A 19,226-nucleotide genomic window follows, 5' to 3' on the forward strand; every position below is an offset into this window, starting at 1 on the left:
CCTGGTGGATAAAAATGAGCCTTCACTGAGTATAGAGCTAAATCTCAGAGTCCCATCTTGAGCTGCATCTGGAGCTGCTCTTTCTCAAGGGTTAATATTTATTTGTGTAAAGTAGTAGAGTCCTGCCAGAAGACAGAATAAGCCATGCAAGAGTAGTTAATAGGATGAGTGGATAATTGCTGTGATATGCAAAACAGGTCTAGTTTTTCAGTCAGACTCATCCAGAGCAATGTGGGTTAATTAGAAACTGTATGATGCTCGGGTGCTTAGATGTATTGGTGCTCCTGGATTTAATATCCTATCAGGGCTAAGGAGCTATTTCCCCTAAAAATTTTATTAAAATCAATATCTTCATGAAATGCTTTCATTTAAACTCATCAGCTTTTTCTCATGGGAAAAATGCTTTGTCAGACCATTGACCATTAGTTCTGCTCATCAAGCTGAATTTGTAAGGCTTGTTCAGGATTTGGAGCATAATGAAGGTGATGGCTGGGTTGCTTAGGTTTTCACAGGACCAGCAGATTTTTTTTTTCTTATAGTTGATGGTTCTGATGCTGAAACGGTCAGGGTGCTGTAATAAATCAATGCTTTCCTTTCATTTTGTGCAACTCATGATTCCTTTCTCCTTATCCAAATAAAAGCCCAAGGTGTTTTAATGGGTTCTCTCATGACCAGTTAAAGTGACATTCACAATGGTGTGTGTATGCCATTCTCTTAACTGTATCAGTAAAAACCCTTTGTTATGCTGCTATAAATGTGTGCAGGCTGAATAGCTGCCTTGGCCACACAGTTACAGGCTGTGTCCGAGTGTCTGCTGCATCTCCAAATAAATTGAAAGTTGGGAGAACATTTCTGGTAAAAATTCCATATATATATTTACTATTTCTGTTGTGTTCACTTTTGGCTACTTGTGAAACCAGGACTTTGACCTAGAGGAACTGAGGCAATTTTACATTCTGATATTCTGGGGGTGACCATGTCAGCCAGTTCTCAGGAACAAGGTCCAGGAAGTCAGCTGTGGGATGGACATGGGTTGAGAAGCTGAAAACAGAAACTCCCAATGCTTATGGAGACCTAACTACTGCAGACTCTCCTTTGTAGCTTTAGCAGAATTACCAAACTATGTAATTTTTTACAGTTCCTCAGAACACATGCTGGAGAAGACCTAAAATCAGCTGTCTTTATTACTGTCTCACCTACTAAGCATCTTAAAAGACCCTGTAAAGCCAAAATGTCCCAGGTTATAAAAGGGCACAGCTTTAGTGATATCAAGAGATTTCTAGTGATTTATGAGGGCTGCAATATGGTACTCCTTTGAAAAAGAAAAAAAAAAAAAAAAAAAAAAAGGAAAACATTCCTCTATGGCAGATAGCAGCTTGTTCTGTCCTCTAATAAATTACACAGTGTGCAAGACAAATGAAATACCTAGATATTCTTGAAATTACAATTGCTGTTCTTGGGTGGGGTATGGTGCTAACAGAAGCCCAATTTTACAGGATCTATTTCTAATCTTGGAGTATAGATTAATGCAAAAGAAAAACAAAACAGACCACAAACCCACAAACATCTTTATGTATTTACAGTTATCAAAAGTAGCTTTTCCAAAGAGTATTAAGTCTTGAACAGAAATCTAAAATTGTTTTTTCTGAATTGAGGGGTTTTGTGTTGGTGGGTTTTTTCATAAAAAAGCTGAAGAAGCATGCACAGAAGTGAATAAGAAACTTCTCATAAATAACTGAGTTCTATCTGTTAATAATGAATGAAAGCTGAAACTAGGTTGTATCTGTGTTATGCAGATGGGATGTTTTAGCCATTTTTATTAAAACTCAAAACATGTGAATTACAAATATATGCAGAGACAATCTCACAAAGGATATTAAAAATCGTTGTGAATGTTTCTGACATAAGAAAACTTTTTAAAAACCCTGCTTTCTCCCTGATTTATAATGACAGTTTAACTTTAAAGTAATGGATATCTGAGTGAATGATCTGGTATTGCATTCAGAGAAAGGGAATAGGAGAATAAGAGGTGAATTGGAGGGGGTGATTATTTACTATTTCTCTCAAAATTGAAGACAAAGTAATGAACAATGATACGACTCAGTATCAGATTTAACTGCTCAAGGAAAGTGCTTCTTATGCACACCAGGTAATTAAATCTTGGAGCTTCTCGCAGTAGTAGAGACAAGATATAATGAGTTTAAAAGAAAAAAATAAATTAGCAGTTGGTAGCCTTCAGTCATGATGGTGCAGAGCAGAAATCTCCTTTCCAGTGCATGGCAAAACCTCCTGAAAGAGGAAAAGACAACACTTTGATGGTACTGAGTTCTTATGCTCTATTTGTAGTCTACACCCAGCAGCTCTTGGAGGTAGGATGTTGAATTTGAAGAACCTTCAGTCTTATAATCGATAAGAACTTGTTTAAAGTATCCAGGGGACCTGGATATGAGAGAAATTTTTTCAGTCTGTGTTTAAGAATGATCCTGTATTTGTCTGTGCAATGTGTGTGGAGATAGAGCATTCCTAAGTACAGGTGCAGAGCCTATAGAAAGGGAACAACGTGTTTCAGTGCTTGCACCTCATGCAGTTCCTGAGGGCACCTGGGCTGTGTCTCAGCTTTGTGATGGGAGCAGAACAAGTGGTGGTTCTTCTGTACACGTGTTTTTTCTGCCACAGAAATCCCGTATGCATAGGCGGAGTTGGTACCGGTGCCCTGTTATTTTCCAAATATTCAGAGGACAAGAATGCCCTCTCCGTGTTGTGAGACAGCCTGGCAACATGTCCAGGAGCCAGGACTGTAAAACTCCTGTGAAGTGCTTCTCCTTAATGTTGTTTTAATCTTGCTATACAGCAGTGGCAGCTTGGCACAGTGGAAAGACAAAGTCTGGCTCTGTTTGTGACTGCTGCTCCCCTGCTGAATGAATTTGAGTAACTCAGCTTGGCACTTCCAATTTTTTCCTTGCTTTTCCTGCTTTGGCTATTCAGGGTAAGCAAGATTTGTCAATTCCCTGTCTAGAAGACACAAGCTTGCATTAAGGCTTTTTTCTTTTTAACTTGCAACACAGTTCACTAGCTTGGGCTTGGTACAATGGCCAGTGTGCTGGGTGTTCAATAACTTCCATCTGAAAAACCCACCTGGGTGTGCACTTCCACGGGAGACTCTTTAGGACAGAGTCACTTTTTCCTCTACATTTTTGTGCAGTAACTCATGGTTGCATCCTGCATGCACTACTATTTATGTGTAAGAAATAATAAAAATTAAGAATAATCTATATTTTTAATAGAAATGCAGTGCCTCATTTTACTATCCAGTTTTTTTATTCCCAGCCCAGTCAGCAGCTGTACTACAATACACTAACTTCATCATCTTCTTTCTGTTCAGCTTTGTGAAAGCTTTACTAAATTTCCTTTCCAAGAATTAGACTAATTACAAATGTAGAGCTCTCTGTGGAATTGTAATATATTTAATCTAAGCTAATGCAAAAGATAGCAATGCTTTTGATGCTATTTTTAGGCACATGGCCTGAAGTTCTATAATTTTTTAGAGATGTTATCAAACAGCAGTGGAATTTTACAAGTGACACTAGTGGGTATGTTCATTTCCCAACTAATTTGTAGGGCTCAGTCTGACAACTGCTCAAAGTATCTGGTTTCAGCAGCCATTTAATTTTTCTCCTGTAACACCCTGGCTCTTCTGACTTGGAGGATGGTTTCAGGGATTTCAGTCTCTCTGTGTTATCTCTTCTACTTCACAGTGGGAAACTTATAATTTTACCTATTTTACTAATGGAAAATACTTCACTGAGATGTTTACATAATGAGCTGGATCCCAAAGCAGAGCCCACTACTTGCTGTTATTACTAACCTTGTGATCAGGTTGTTGTGTGGAGCTGTAAGGTAGAGGATCCCTATCTTTCCTGGCCCTGATTTCATGCCATAGATTAGGGTTACACATGTCCCTGGTCTGCAGCAGAACACAGTAGTGTCACACTTTGTTCTTTCTTACTGTTTCCTTTCCTTACGCCAAAGGACCTCCCTGCAAGTGACTGTGGATCAATTTAGAGTGCAATAGTGGCTCATAGATTAGGGAAACAACCACATTGCAGTGATGGAGGTTGTTTTGTAACTAATTTTGGTGCTTCATCAGTCTTTTAAGGGTCAGAAGTAGTTCTGGCTTTTAAAATCCTAAACCTTGAAAGGTTGGGGGATTTATCGTTGATTAAACTGAACCCAGGTGCAAAACTGAATATTGAAATGAAAGCTCTCAATCTGCACAACCTTGAAGTTTTAATATGAGACTACAAATTTTAATTTTCAGTTGTTTCTTAATTTGCTGTTTCCTAGAAGCAGCAGAAATTTCAGCATTTTCTAGAGATTAGAAAGGAAAACTACTGGTTTTCTTTAAGAGGAATGTCTTTACTGCACTCTTTACTGATCTGAGGGGGTCAGCCTGCAACCAGCATGACTTTTTAACTCTCCTCTTGTTTGAATGAAAGTAGTGTTTAAATTGTGCCCATGCTTTAAAGCACCAAAATCATGTTTTATATATGCTATGCAAACCAAGACCCAAGGCAGTTGTGGCTTAAAAATACGATATCTTTGATAACAGAAATGGGTAGGAAAATGAGCATTACCTTTCTCCAGGATGGACTCGATTTTGTGTCTTTCATGTATATAGATATGATGGTCCATAAAGGATTTGAAAGTTGTTCCCGTAAGGCTGTCACTAACAGGATGCAATATCACTAACAGAACACAATGAGGACTATTGTCCATTGTTGTTTATTTTAAATTTTTTATCTCGGTATGTTCAAATATAGTAACTTTTTCTTGCCTGAAAGCTGAATCTATAACTATCTCTACTAATGAAATATGACAAAATTACCAGAAGAGTTTATATTTTCAAAATTTGTAGCTCATGTAGAATCTTCTTTGAAGAGCTGTTGCATACACCACCAGGGTATACATGCTTTATGCACCTCTCAGACTTTTCCTGGCTTCCTAAGGCTAGGAAATAACTTCTGTGATGTAAGGTATTATACTCTCTCATGCTGTGCCATGCTGTCAGTGACTATGCATAGCTGCTGCCCCTGTCATTGCCAGCACAGTAAATTGGGTGTGTGGTGGATGATTTTGTAATTAGTGCGCGAATGTGCACATCCACATTTATTCAGATGCTTTTCACATGCTCATGGATGTATATATACAGAGAGAAACCATGGTGTTTGTCACCATGAAGTGTTTTTTAACACATGACAAACAAGTGAGGTTATTGTTGCTATAAATCTGCAGAATCAATCTGTACTATTACTGTTTATTGCTATAAAGTTCCATTAACTATGTTTTTGTTATCAATCATTTTGTGATTTTTTCAAATGCTTCCATTGTGTGTTTTAAGAGATAATAATGTAATCTTCACACCATACAAAACTTTCCCAGGTATTTCTTCATAAAAAGCTGTTATTAGAAGAATTTTATGGTGTTAATTTCTTTTCTGCCTCAAAAAAATCTGACACTTTAGACAGCAATCAAGAACTTCATACTGTAATGCATGAGTCATGTTCAAATCCAGTTAGTTCCCCTAATATAACTGATTTACTGATTTGAAGTTTCTCACATTTTCCATATAATTCTATGAGATGCCAGAAAGTTTTGTTGTGGAAAAGCCAATAACTTCAGACTACATTCAGTGAAAAATGTACTCTACCCTGTTTCATAATCCCATAGATCTGAATTAATCCCATCTATGGAAAATGAAATTGGGGAGGGGGTCTACTTTGATAATTTTGAATACTAACAATTAGCAAGTCTTGTTGAAATACTTTTGAGGTGATGAGGATTTGGTTGAAGTCGCTTTGGGAAGAATGAACACATAAAATTGAGATATGATTACAGGATATCTCCTCAGATATCTTAATGCTTCATTTTTCTATGTGGAAGACCATAATGTGCAGCTTGTGTCACCATACCAAAACTTCTGTATTCTAAGTTATCCTCTAAAGTGATAATGCTGTAAAGATATAACAGAATTTATTGCCCCATGTCCCAGTTTACTGACATTTCTCCTGTCCTATTAGAGGTCAGGATTTTCAGGTGGGTCACACAATCAAAACAAAGCAAAACAAGAAGCATTTTCAAAAATGCTTGTGTAGTTTGTTTGCTGCAGGTTTGAGAGTGGGAATGAGCAGATGGAAGCAGAGAAATGCCCCACTGTGGTTTTTCAGCTGGATATTGACAAACTGGAACCACACCCCCATGGCATTGTGGTGGTCACCAAGTGATCTGAGGCTGGTGCTCTTAATGCTCATGGTGCCTTCAAAGGAAGGGCAAATATCTTTGTTGTGTTTTGTTTGAGTCTGATTGGACAAACATTGGAGCCTTCGCCTCTGGATCTGTTTACATATTTCTGAGCAAAATGCAGCTCTGTTACTGATGTCAGTGGATTTAACCTCAGTTGATTCAGTTACTGGATGGTAATAAAAATTCCTGCCATATAAGGTAACTAACATTATACTTAAGCTAGATATGTCATAAATATATGGTGACAACTGAAAGAAAAAAAGCCAAAGGAGCAGTGTGTAAATGCAACACACAGAACATGAAAATGCTAGTATATTGAGAGTCATAATTGGGTTAAAGTGAAAGGAAATGCCCTTCATCCTTTTGGGCTTCAATATATTTGAACATAGAGGGATTTTATGTTGCTAGATTATGCACAATCTTCTATAAGCATTTTTGTACCACTCCATCATTTTGATGATGAACATGTGTGCTTGTGACTTCATTCTGTGCCGTATTGTTTGCTGGTAGAAAATGTCAGATTGATTAATGGTGCTTTTTAACAAAAAGGAATATTTCAGCTATTCTGATTATCTTCTTTAAATTACTGTCCTTCTTTGAAATGGTTTTTCATTTTATTGGCCTTACCTTTGTTAGATCAAATGACAAACAGCAGAATTTTGCTGGGTTTTTCAGTTTTAAAACACTTTCAATAAAAACAATTTGAATTTCAAAAATTCCCAAATGGAAAGTAAGAAAAATGAAAAGTTGAAACCTCTTCTTCAATGGATGTTTGTCTGACCCAATGGAGAATTACTACAATTCCCAAATTTTCCATAATTTGTTTTCATTTCCTGCTTCTCTTATATGACAATATTCATGGTAGCTGTTATGTACCTAGTAACTCAGTGAAAATGAGATTTTCATGTTTCTCTGGTGACAACTGATTTGTGCTTAGGACCATAAAAATATCTTTTATGAGGGCATAGATGGATCAGACATATGGCATTGGTAAAAATTCATAGCCAGGGTTGCCAGAGATTTTTTGTTTGTTTGTTTTTTGCTGTGTTCCACAGAAAAAGCTGCTTTCCTCAAACAATGGATGTGGAACCATAGGAAATGGGGAAACACATAAATCTCTGTATTTTGTGTTTCTGTTTTGCAGCATTGGTTCTGCCTAGAGTCATTCCTAAGCAATCTTAGCTGACTCCCTTCTGTGATTTACTAGGTTTGTCCCTTGTGTTAAATATCCTGATCCCACTGAAGACTTTTCCATCTATTTAATGAAATTTTCATGGGTAGACCCAAAGAAGTCTGTTTTAATTATTATTGTAAAGTATATGCATGGCCAGAATCAGGGAATCCAAGTCATGGTAACTGAGCAGGAGCAAGCAATCATTCCCTTCTGGTCAATACAAGTCCTGTAGTTGTATTGTTTGCTCAAGCTCTGAACTGGGGCACTTGTGGGTTTGAACACAACTGTGGTCAAGTTCCTTGATGGCAAAAGTGATCACCTCTAAAAGCTAGGATCACTTCTGCCGTGTTTGTATAATCAAACAAGTATTTGGGGGAGGGAAGAAAGCTTTGGCTGCTTTGAAAAGTCACAAAGCAAAAAATGTCAAAACAGCGTGACTGAAGTGCACTTTAATGAATGCGAATAATACAAAACTTATTTCTGTAGATAGGCTTTTCAGCTGAATAGTATCTTCAGTCTACTGTGTTTCATTTTGTTAGCTTATCACTGACATTTTAACCAATCCTTCCCAGGGTCCATCTGGTGGTCCATCTGTCTTCAGCATCTACAGTTCACTGTGTGACAAATGACGTATACACTATTAAAGAAAAACAATTATCTACAACATTAAACATAAAGGTTACACAAATTGCATACTTCTGTTAACAAACAGTGTCACACGAAGGCATGAAGAATTTAGCAAGTCAGACAGTAAAAGTACACTTTATATCACAGAGCAAAACATATTTAGGTCAAATGATTTGCTGTGATTTTTTTTTTCTACCCCTCGGGTCTTCTGAATAACAGATGTTGGCTGTACAGTGTTTTGATTATGCAGAACCTTTTTAATGCAGTAATGTTCACTATAAAGGTCAGATTTACATGCAAAACAAAATAGTCAAATTATTCATCAACCAAACATTCGTCATTCACCATGCATTACTTCAGGCTAATCACCTTGAGGCAGGGAAATTATTGGACCCTTCTCTTTAAAAAAGCATAGCAAATTTCCAGTTCAGCTGCAGTGTGAGCTTAATGCTTGTTCTACCTGCTCTGGTTCAAAATAATCTCTCCCTGATACAGGGAGGTTTTGTATGGACTGTGTCAAATTACCTGAGACCAAAAGAGGAAAGTTAACAGCTGCACTGGGTTCATTGACTCCTGACTCTTTCTGCAGAGTAAGGCTGTATACCTGTGCACAGAGAGGAAGTCTGCAGTATTCCAGGTATCAGCCAAGTGATGGAGAAATTGTCCAGGCTTCCAGCAAAAGGTAGTGCTGGAAGAATGGTGACATCAGGTTAAAAAAGAAAACTGGTGAAAGTGGCAGGGCAACCTTTTAACACAACAGTGACCTTGCATTGGCATGGTTCACTAGTTCAGCAAGACTCTTCCAGTCATTTCATGCCAAAAAGTGGCATCCATCCAAATTCCTTGCATACTAATGTTGCATTCTGCTAGGTGCAGCTTTCCCACCTGTTGTCTCCCTTTAAAAAATCTTGAATGCTTAATGAGTACTTCTGACCTGGTAAAATGTGACTGGACTTTGCAAGTATAGCCACACTGTAACAGATCTGGGGAAGCAGGTTGAGAGAACAAATCAAATCCATACTCTTGCAGTTTGGGGTGTTTTTATCATATTTTTAAGACTTTTTTTTTTATTAATTCAGGACCCTACAATGAATTGGAAAAAAGAAGTGGTCTTGAAATTTAAGATTTCTTTTTCTCTCCTGAGTTATTAATTCTGGCCCCTTTCTTTTCTGGAGACACAAAGGCTCAGCTACTGTCCCCTTTGTTTCTTTCTTCCCCTCTCCTGTAGCTCACCTCATCATCATCTCCTTTGTAAACTTCATCTGTGTGCAGGAGCTGATGATAGGCAGAAAGAGTGCATGGAGCTACTTATATTTAAGTACTCTCTTCTCTGTTCCTAAAATTATTTCCTGATGGGAAAGAAGGGTGCATCCCACCCTAAATCCTAGGCAGAAAAGAGTATTAACCTGAGCTTTCAGAGATTGAATTGCTGATGTCATTACTAAGAAGAAATACATTTGAAGCCCCTACTCTTTTCTGATTTATCCTATGCTCTGTAAGAGGGGCTGTGTGCCTGCTAAATGCATGAACAGTTGTTCACTAACTCATGTTTGTCAGTGGAATTGTGTATTACCAGTGTATCACACAGGTTTTTTGCCTGTTCAGGGCTTGGCAATCTACCTTGGAATATTTGGCTATTGCTTCACCCAGACTGTTGTGGTGAATTAAAATGCTCTGGGGGAGGCACAGAAATGACCCTGTAGAGATATGGAGTACATACAAGATTTCAGGGGTGTGTAGAGAAGCACAAGGTCATACATATTAAGGGAAGGACTGTGAAGGACAGATTTAGGAAGAATGTGGAGGAGGATTGCAATTAATACATTTAGTCCATGCCAGAGTGGTACCAGCCCCTGCTGTGTTGGACCCTCAGCCTGGTGACTGCTCACCTTCAGACCAGAGCTCTGGGTAGGAGACAAGTAATGAAGGAAGTCCTTGGCTCTGACAAGGAATAGGTGGTCAGTTTGAAGGCAGAAATTAGCTGTGGGATGAGCTATAATTTTGTGTGTGGAGTGACAAGGTTTTTATTGATAATGGGGGAAAGTCAATGAGCAGAAGGGTGAAAAAATTTCCTAGTGATGCAAGTTGATCAAATATAGGGATTGAGGGAACGTTAAAGAATGCTAATGGTTCTGCCAGGGTGGTAGTGATTGAAAATCAGCACTGATAGACACAAAACTACATGAATTATTGACAAATTTCACACTGTTTTCATGGTGGAAGCTTACCAAAACCTCTTTTTATGTTGCAAAATGTCTGACAATAGCAATAGATGTTGTTCAGGGGGTACAAGTGACAGGGAGCATGTGCTCCATAGTAAATGCTGTTAAGATTTTTTTGCCAAATGACAGCTGTTCCAGTAGTGAACTTCATTCTGTTAAAATTTTTTCCATTCTCTTTCCTGTCCTACAGTATTGGAGGAAAGTAAAATTGACACTCTCCTTCAGAGATGGCCTCACCTGGTGCATGAAATGATCTTAGATGCTTTTTGCATCTTAAAATGTGTAAGCACTCTTGAATTCTTCAGGAAGAAAGACCTTCTCCAAAGACAAGGTAAAGGAGTTATATAGTCCTCCAGACTGTGGCAAAACATCAAATTTATGTTTAATATTCTTAATAGCAATACTATTATAGTTATAATATAGTTATTTTAAATACCATGTTGAAATATTAAAGAACAGATGTTGTTTTTAGGACTTACCAAGGCCACATATTTCTATCCAAAAAATGTAAAGTTGACTGCCACTTCCACAAAACTATTAAAAGCTTCATACTTTTAAGCATGTAGTGAATTACATAGCTGCACAAGTACCAGAGAATTTATTTGGTTTGTACAGTCAATAGTTGACATAGCATTTGTTTTTCCCTTTGTTGATTGTTTTTAACAAACTAATGCAGAGTGCCTAAATGTTGCACTTAATTTATTTTTCTGCTTGAATGGCGAATGCCAATTTGTCTGGAGGCAACAATTTCTCTTACTATCAGCTAGTATTCCTCTCTCAGCAACAAAGGCAGAATATTTTTGAAAGAAAATATGCAGTAACATTAAGAAAAAATTACCACCCTTAGAAAAGTTTTAGAATAAAAATTGAAAGTGTCAAAATTGCTGTAATAGCTTCTCTATCTATTTGAGAAAATGATGATCAAACCTTAAATTTATGAATGAGATTTTATTGTTCTTTCAGAACAGAGAGGGCATCCTCTAGCATTGTTTTCAGTCTTCAGTACTAAAAGTAAAACTAATTAATACTTCCTAAGGGTGCTGTTGGTGAGGAATGCAGCTCAAGTGTGGAATGGCCACGTTGGCTGTGCTGGTCAGCCCAATGGAGTTGGTGTGGTTCAGCCAGCACAAGAAGGGAGTGTCACTGTGACTGCCCATCAACCCTCTCCACTGCCCCCCAAAATCCACCTCAAGTCTGCTTGCTGGGTCTGGGCTGGGAATTCAGGTGCTGTGGGGTTGTGAAACTGCACTGCACGGAGCAGAGCAGCTCAGCTGCCCCTCCCCAGCCCCACTGCTTCAGGTGGTGCTGGACTGTAAAAGATGTTCAGAATTTGCATCAAATTCCCATAAGTCTCAGTTACCCTAGGCTGCTTCAAAACTAACCATTGCAGAGCTGTCAGGCTTTTGTTCCACTTTATGAATGCCCTTGATAAGACGGTTAGGCTGTATGATTGGGTTTTGTTTTTACTTTGTTGCCTGTAAGGGTGCCCAACAGATAATCTTAGAGAATAAAATCGCCTTTTCAGTCACAAAGCAGATAACTGCCTGTGAAGTGACAGTGCAGGTCTCAGCTCTGACCTGTAAGGAGATGAAAGAATATGAAAGACTGTACAATTTTCTGCTCATACTTATTCAGACCTGACTGGCATCCAAGACATTAAGTGCATCTGGCAATGATGTCACATTACAGACAGCCTGCCCTTCCCGAGGCAGACTGAAGTTTCTGTGCGTGTTTTTGCCACTGACAGAGTATCCCTGGGATATCCTGAAAGTTTAAAATTTGCACTTGTTTTTTATTTGATCATGGGCTTTTTTTTTTCCCCATGGAAAAAATAATATTTATTTCGTAAAAAGTATTATTTTCGAGCTATATGATAGTTTTTAATAGCTTGAAATGCATCTCTGTAAGGTTGTATGCTTGAAATTAATAATGTCAGAATATAAAGTTATGGAATTTCCAAGAAAACTGTATTTTCCGAGGAAAATAGAAGCACTTTTGGTTTGTGGGCTACTTTTGCTAAGACTATTTACTTAGAAAATCTTCAGCAGTTAGGGGTGTTCACAGCATCAGTGTTCTGGTGCTGAGTAGAGAGGCAAGTCCAGACTCACGTTAAAGAAGTAACTGTTCCTGGCAATTTCTGATCTGAGATAGATCCAAACTGACAAAATAAAGCCAAAATGCTATGGGCTGTGGCGTTGTATGGTATTGTCCACTGAATTGCAAGCTGGGCAAGAGAGCACCAATTTTCCTTCCAATTCCTAGTCATTCCTCTTTCAGTGTTCTGCTCCATCCGGATGACACTTGTTCCTCTAATTTAGGAAGATGCTGATTTCCCTTAAGGGTTTAAACAGGTTCTGTACTGTTGTAGACACAGTGTGGTCAATATTTCCCCAAATTTTATGTGGCCCTGTGGTTCAGGTTTTCTTACTAAACTCAGATGTTTGATGCAGATTCAACACTTCATTTTCACAGAGCTTGTTGCCACAGAAGAGTTTCTTTTAGGCAAGTCTTACATGCTGTAATCAGGCAGAAATATTGACTGTCTCTGTGGTTGCAGCAAAGGCCTTGGGTAACAAGCAGCCATGGAATGTGAAATAAACTTAGCAATACTATTTAAGCAAAAAAAGTTCTTGGTGAAGGACTCTGTATTGTAGAGGTATTTGTACCAGTCTAGATACAAGTGTTGCTCTTTAAAACTGTCCTGAAAACAGTTCATTTAGTCTATTTCTAAATAGAATATTTATTTATTTATTTAAATATTTATTTATTTATCTAAATACTGCCAGTCATTTCAAAGCTTTTTCCTTGCTGTCAGTTGATCTTGTCACTTAGCCAATTTCAGGACTGCTCAAGACAGTATTTCCCTGGAACAACTTTGACAACATGTCCAAAGAATTTTTTGAAGTAACAATACTAAATAAATAGCGTGGACATTCGTCATTCTTTCACGCTTAGCTCTATCTGCACCTCCCTTCTAATCACATCAAAAGGTTGCCTAGGTGTCTTGCTTTGTAATATTGTCAGTAGTAAGCTTGGGACTCCAGAAGTGGACATGAAGCTCCCACTAGGATGTGCATGGCATTTCTGGCAGAGCTGGCTGACTGCAGTGCACAGTGATTCGTGAGCAAAGCCGCCAGGTCACATTATCTGCTTCCTACAAGTACTCAGCACTAGCCTGACACCTGAGGAAGTGCTCAGAAATCCCTTCAAGTTCATAAGCAGGAAAGCCAGATTACTTCTTTTTCCTTGCTTGCATTCTGTCTTCAACCTTACTACAGCATGATATGCTCCTTTTCTTAGTAAAAACAGCTAGAGGACCTGACCTCAATTTCCCAGGATTCTGTTTGTCAGCAGGGAGCTACCATCAATATATGAGGGAAAAGCCGTGTTTATCTATTTGCTTCAAGCTCAGTAGCCAGGCTCCATTGCAACAAGGGCACTAGTCTTTGCTGTGTGCTTGTGTATAGGGTAACAGTGGGGTTTCCATTGAGGTCTGGAGCTCATAGATGTTATTGTAACAGGAATAATGTGAGAAATAATGGCTGTGCTGGCAGGGAGGCAAATCAGAGCTTGGCAGGGAATCTTCCCTCAGCCCAGGTCCCTTTTTGAATGTGCAGGTAAGCTAGCTGTGCAAATTAGCTTGTCCAGCTTCTGGTACACAGGGAACAAAACTGATTTAGCCAGGTTTTGCCTATGCATGTTACTGTGTGATGGGGTGTTTCCTGTGGCCTTCATGAACACTGACTAAGGCTGCTATGTTTGTGGTACAGTCACATTTGAAAGTGTATTCAGAACAAAGTTGAGCTGTAATTGTAGGCGCACAGTCTGTCGTCATTGGGATGGGGCTGGCCCAGCCTCATCCCCAGTGGCACAGCTGTGAGCAGCAGGTGAGCAGCACTGACAGCAATGAGCCATGGAGTGCCCAGGGGCACTGACCAACACCAAAGGGAGCAGAGGGCACACAGGGGCAGGGCATCAACATGAGGGGATAAAAGGCTGGGCTAGAGAACAAGAAGGGCAGCTGCTTGCAGCCTTCTGAAGTGGTGAGGGCTCTTACTCTGTATGGGCTGAAGCTTTCTGGAATTGTGTTATGGTACTCTGTATCATGGCTGTCTCAACTGCAACATATGCTGTGACAGTAGTGGCTTTACAAATCTTTCCTGATGATGTCAAGGATGCTGGGGTATTGAGAATGCCATCCTAGGTGAGTTGTATATAGAGCAGGGAATGCTGCGCTTTTGAGAAAAAAAAAAGCTTACATGGAAATATATTCCATTGGAAGACTCATATGCCAGCAGCAGTTTCTGTTCAAAGGCAGAGCAAATATACACCCCAGTCCTCATAGATGCTTTGAGATTTTCTGTCCTGGCAGAAGGGAAGGACAGAAAACCTCAGACTCTATTTAGAGACTTCTCAAGCAAATGGTCCCCTATTGCCTTGTCCTTGTAGATAGCCAGATCACTTTTCATGACTTTATGTGCTTGCTTAGATGATGAAAGATCTTGTAGTGTTGGGATTTCCATGTAGAGAGAGAAAAACAAAAATACTTCTGCATCAAAGTGAAACTTAATTTCCTAGAAACAGACATTGTCATCTAGGGGGAGTAGAACAGAAGTGTCTGAAACCAATTGTGCAGCTCCACTTTGTAGCTCAGAGCTTTGGCTGTTTGACTGGTGAGCCCACCATCAGTTCAATGGATTCTGGATTTTGGTGATACTGCTTCAGCCACAGCTTCCATGGCCCTGGCGCTTCTCAGCCTGTGAGAAGCTGAAATAGCAAGAAATTGAGGTTTGAAGAGTCAACAAAATTACACTACTCTTCAAAACTTTTCAGTTTTGACAAAACTCCATTTTGCAAAAGAAGAATGTTCCATTAGAAAACTCACAGTTATGCTTTGGGGAAGGGGAGGAGGGAAAAGAGGTTTACACTTTTCCTTCTGCCTTCCAAAGCAACAGGCCAGAAAGATGTTCTCATTATATACGCAAGGCCTGAGTCATGGGGAATTGGATCAAGAAAATTAGTTTAAAAGGGAGTGGTAGAAGTTTTCAGTGGGGTGAAATCTACAAATGTGATTTATCTCTTCTGTGTTGCTGCCTGTTTCTGGCTTGAGATGGAAAGGTCTCAGAGAAGGCTCTGCCAGCACCCAGCTGAACCCCTCCAAGAGCCTGGAGGAATCCTAGTGGAAGTGGGCTTCAGATGAAAACTCCCAGTTACAATCCTGGTTGTGGTAGTAGATTTATTTACTGCATGCAAATTTGTGCAATACATTTGGATATAAGGATCTTTTTAAACTGCGTGGAAGTTTTTTTCTTTAATTGAGTGATTTAGGGGCCCAGTGGTTTACGAGTTACAATTATAACCCATGCAATGTAATGCAAAGGGCTCTAGTTAAAATTCAGCGGGCAAGTGTTGCTGTCGACAAGTTGATACAAATAGGAAAGTCATATGGCCATCATCTGGTCCAGCTGCTTGGTGAGAGCAGCAGTGTCACCTGAGTCAAAAAGAACCAGCAACTTCAAAAACTGATTCTCTAAACAAGGTACATATTCAGAATTATTGATGTGTGCTGAAGCTGAAATTGAATGTGAAATGTTATCATGCTTTCATTTCTGTGTGATTAAACTTTCTATAATATTAACCACAGAATTTGTACAATAAGTACAAAATTATCAACGGATTTGAAGCCAGCAACAGACAGTATGATTCATAGCAAAATACTGTCACTACTAAATGCTTACTTGAAGTTTTGGCAGGCTTTTATTATACAGGACAAATGCTCTGTCTCTTGTATGATTTTGCAAATCTCAGTTAGCTTTATTTTTCCCTTCAGCTTAAATTTTCAGGAACTTTAGGTTATTATAGCTGCATTGTAACAAAGGAGCTTATAAACTAGGCACAGAACTAAACTTAATCTGCAAAAGCATATGGTTAATATGGGGTTCAGGCATAGTGGGTGTGAAAGAGAAATGAATTTCAGCCAGCATGTGTTTATCAAGCATTGTCATTGCCAGCTATTTGAAATTCATTTTTTGCCATTTGGAAATGTTAACATTGTAATTCTTATGTTTTTCCAGACACAAAGAGCAAACAGACACTTTCTATGCGAATTAGGTTTCTTTGATTAAGAGAAAAACAAACCAAACAAAAAAGTCCCCTTGCAAGAATGCCCTGGTGGGGTTTTCTTCTGACAGTCTGTACTGCAGTTTGCTCCCCTCCACAAATAAAGGTCGTCTAGAAATGGAAAGAAGTGCACAAGAAAATTATTTTTCTCCCTGTGTTTCTGCCTGTCATTGTACCCTGAAGAACAACAGGCAAAAGGCAGAGTGGGCGAGCATGGTGGTTGTTTTTCCCACTAGTTCAGAGGATTAAGCCCAGGATAGGCTGCCTGCAGTCTGTTTGCCTTGAGGGAATTCTTACAGGACAGCCCTGAGAACGGATTAGCAGGCAGGGAGAGCCACAGAGGGTGCTGTGCAGTGACTTTGGGGCAGTGAGGTGGCTGATTGGAGGGACTTGTGAATTCAGTGGTGCTGGGCGGGATGGCTCCAAGAGGGACAGGGCTCACCTGGCAGCGGTGGGAGGTGCCAGGCGAGCATGTGCCTCTCCCAAGGGCAACGGTACCTGATCTGGGAAAAAAAAACAAGTGAGTTTTGTAGCATCTTGTCTTTGTAACGCAGATACAGGATTCTTTTATAATAAAAATATAATATATTTGAATATTCTCTTGATATTTTATTTTTTAAGATTATTTGTTGCAGAAAGGGTTGTCTAGCCGAAGTGGGATTCTGCATATTTGCATAACAAAAACCAATCATTTTCATATTTCAACTGAAAACATGTGATACGCCTAATTCCTCATCACATATCAAATTAATACTTTATTCCTCTAAATATTGTTTATATCGAAGCTTTTTCTGTAAAGAACATCATATAATTTTAATTATTATGCAAATTGCTAACTGCTGGGCTTTGTGCTTTGTTTTTAAATCACAGTTCCTTAAACTTCAAATGGCAGCCGCTAGGGTCCCTTTTGTTTCATGAAGATGAGGGTGTGATTTCCAGTGCTGATGGTATTTTTTGGGATCTGGGTCAAACCCGAGGGGGTGTTGAGTCAGGTGGGAGAGGACAGAGGTAGGTGGGTGGGCAGCAGGGCAGTTACCATGAGGATGGAAGCCCCTTGCAGGGTATGGGAAGGTTAAACAAGTCTTTCCTGTGCCTGGGAAGGCAGACTGGAAGTAGCTGCTCCTAGACTGAACCAGCTGCACTGTAGCATTCATCTATGTCAGAAAAATCAAGATCCACTTACCTTATTTTCTAATAAAAACATGAAACTGAGTGTCTGGATGGCAACTTAGCCAAAAGCAGAAATGCAAGGTGTGTGGTAGCGTCTGACTGCTGTGTGTCCTTTAGTGGCACTTAGACTATTCCTCCTCCTATTTATCAAATTCCCACTCCCTTACACATGAGTTTCTGGTTGCTTCATCTGCCCACCCAACCCCTGCCCCGAAACAAAGAGGTCTGTGGAAAAAATTCACTGGCTTATGTCTGCTTGGTTTTATTTTTAGATCTGTAAAGTATTTCTCAACTTTCTGCCTTGTGTCAATGTCAACGAGCTTCCCTGATGTGCCCCAGCTTTAGTTCCTGTTATTAGACTTGGGATAGAGGTATTAGAAGGAATTTGGGTAGCAGTGCTGTGTCTGTGATACTGTATTTCAGAAGTCTGAGGGAGTCAGAGATCTTGCAAATACATCTCCTATTAGTCTTACAAAACTGTTCTCGTGTGCCAGGCAGATTAATTCTAATACTTTTGCAGTGACACGAGTAAATCTCTGAGACTGCATATTCAGCTTCTGTCTGCAGATCCTTATTACATCTTGCCTTATTATGTCAACTCCAAGGCTTCTACCAGACCTGCACTGAAGTAATAAGAAAACTGGAGAGGATCCTGGAGGTGAGGAAGTTATACTCCCAGTCAGTGCAGGCTCCTGTCACTGCTCCCAAGGAACTCAGCAAGGGACTGGGTCTGCTGTGCCTTTAGGGAGGTTGCTACTCACAAAAATCATTCCTTTGGTTAAAAACCTTCTGTTGACATCCAATTTTCAGTTTATTCAGGGAAAGCTCATGCTGTTTTATTCTTGTGCCAGCATCTTCTATTTTCACACAAAGAGATCTTTCCCCTTCCTGGCATTTATCCCTGTGATGTAATTATAGACACTATTGGACTTCTATCCATTCTCTGCTTTCATTTGTTAGTAGAAGTCAGGCTTCACCAGTCCCCTTCATTTGAGCAAAATTATAGCCAATACTGTAGTAAAAGCTGTTTAAAGTTGTGTATTCTTCCCTCAAGCATTACCTGCTTTTAATAAAGTGGGTGATGTCTCTGTTATTTTCACAGGTGTCACTGTGGCAGCATGTTATCTTACATTCATATTGCAGATCCATATATTTCTCAGTCACTTTTACACTGAAGAACTCCTATTTTATGTCAGGAGTTGTGGGTTTGTTGGATTTCTTAATTAGGCCATTAAGACCGGATGTTTTATGATACTAAGTTCATTCTGTTTCTATTACTCTGTCTCTATTTCTGTCTAGCCTTCCAATCTTCTGGTGTTGATACATTATCTTCTACTAATCCATTTCCCTTGCTCTCTTACAATTAGTTTTTCAGTCCTCACCTTCTTCATCTCAGCTAATGGACTCCTATGTGCTGCTCTCCTGGACTCCAGCTAGCCTAGATCCTTTTGGGTTAGAAAACCAGTTATCAAAGAAACCTAGATGAACCCAAGCTAATCTGATATAGTCTGTCATTTCTTGTCCAATCCACTCAGAATTTGGGGATGGAAAGAACTCAGTCCTACACGTTTCATTTTCTCAGTGCTATATGTTCATTTGAGGTTTATTTCCAT

The sequence above is a fragment of the Onychostruthus taczanowskii genome, unplaced genomic scaffold, assembly GCF_017590055.1.
Source record: "Onychostruthus taczanowskii isolate IOZ18803 unplaced genomic scaffold, ASM1759005v1 scaffold45, whole genome shotgun sequence".
NCBI lineage: Eukaryota > Metazoa > Chordata > Aves > Passeriformes > Passeridae > Onychostruthus > Onychostruthus taczanowskii.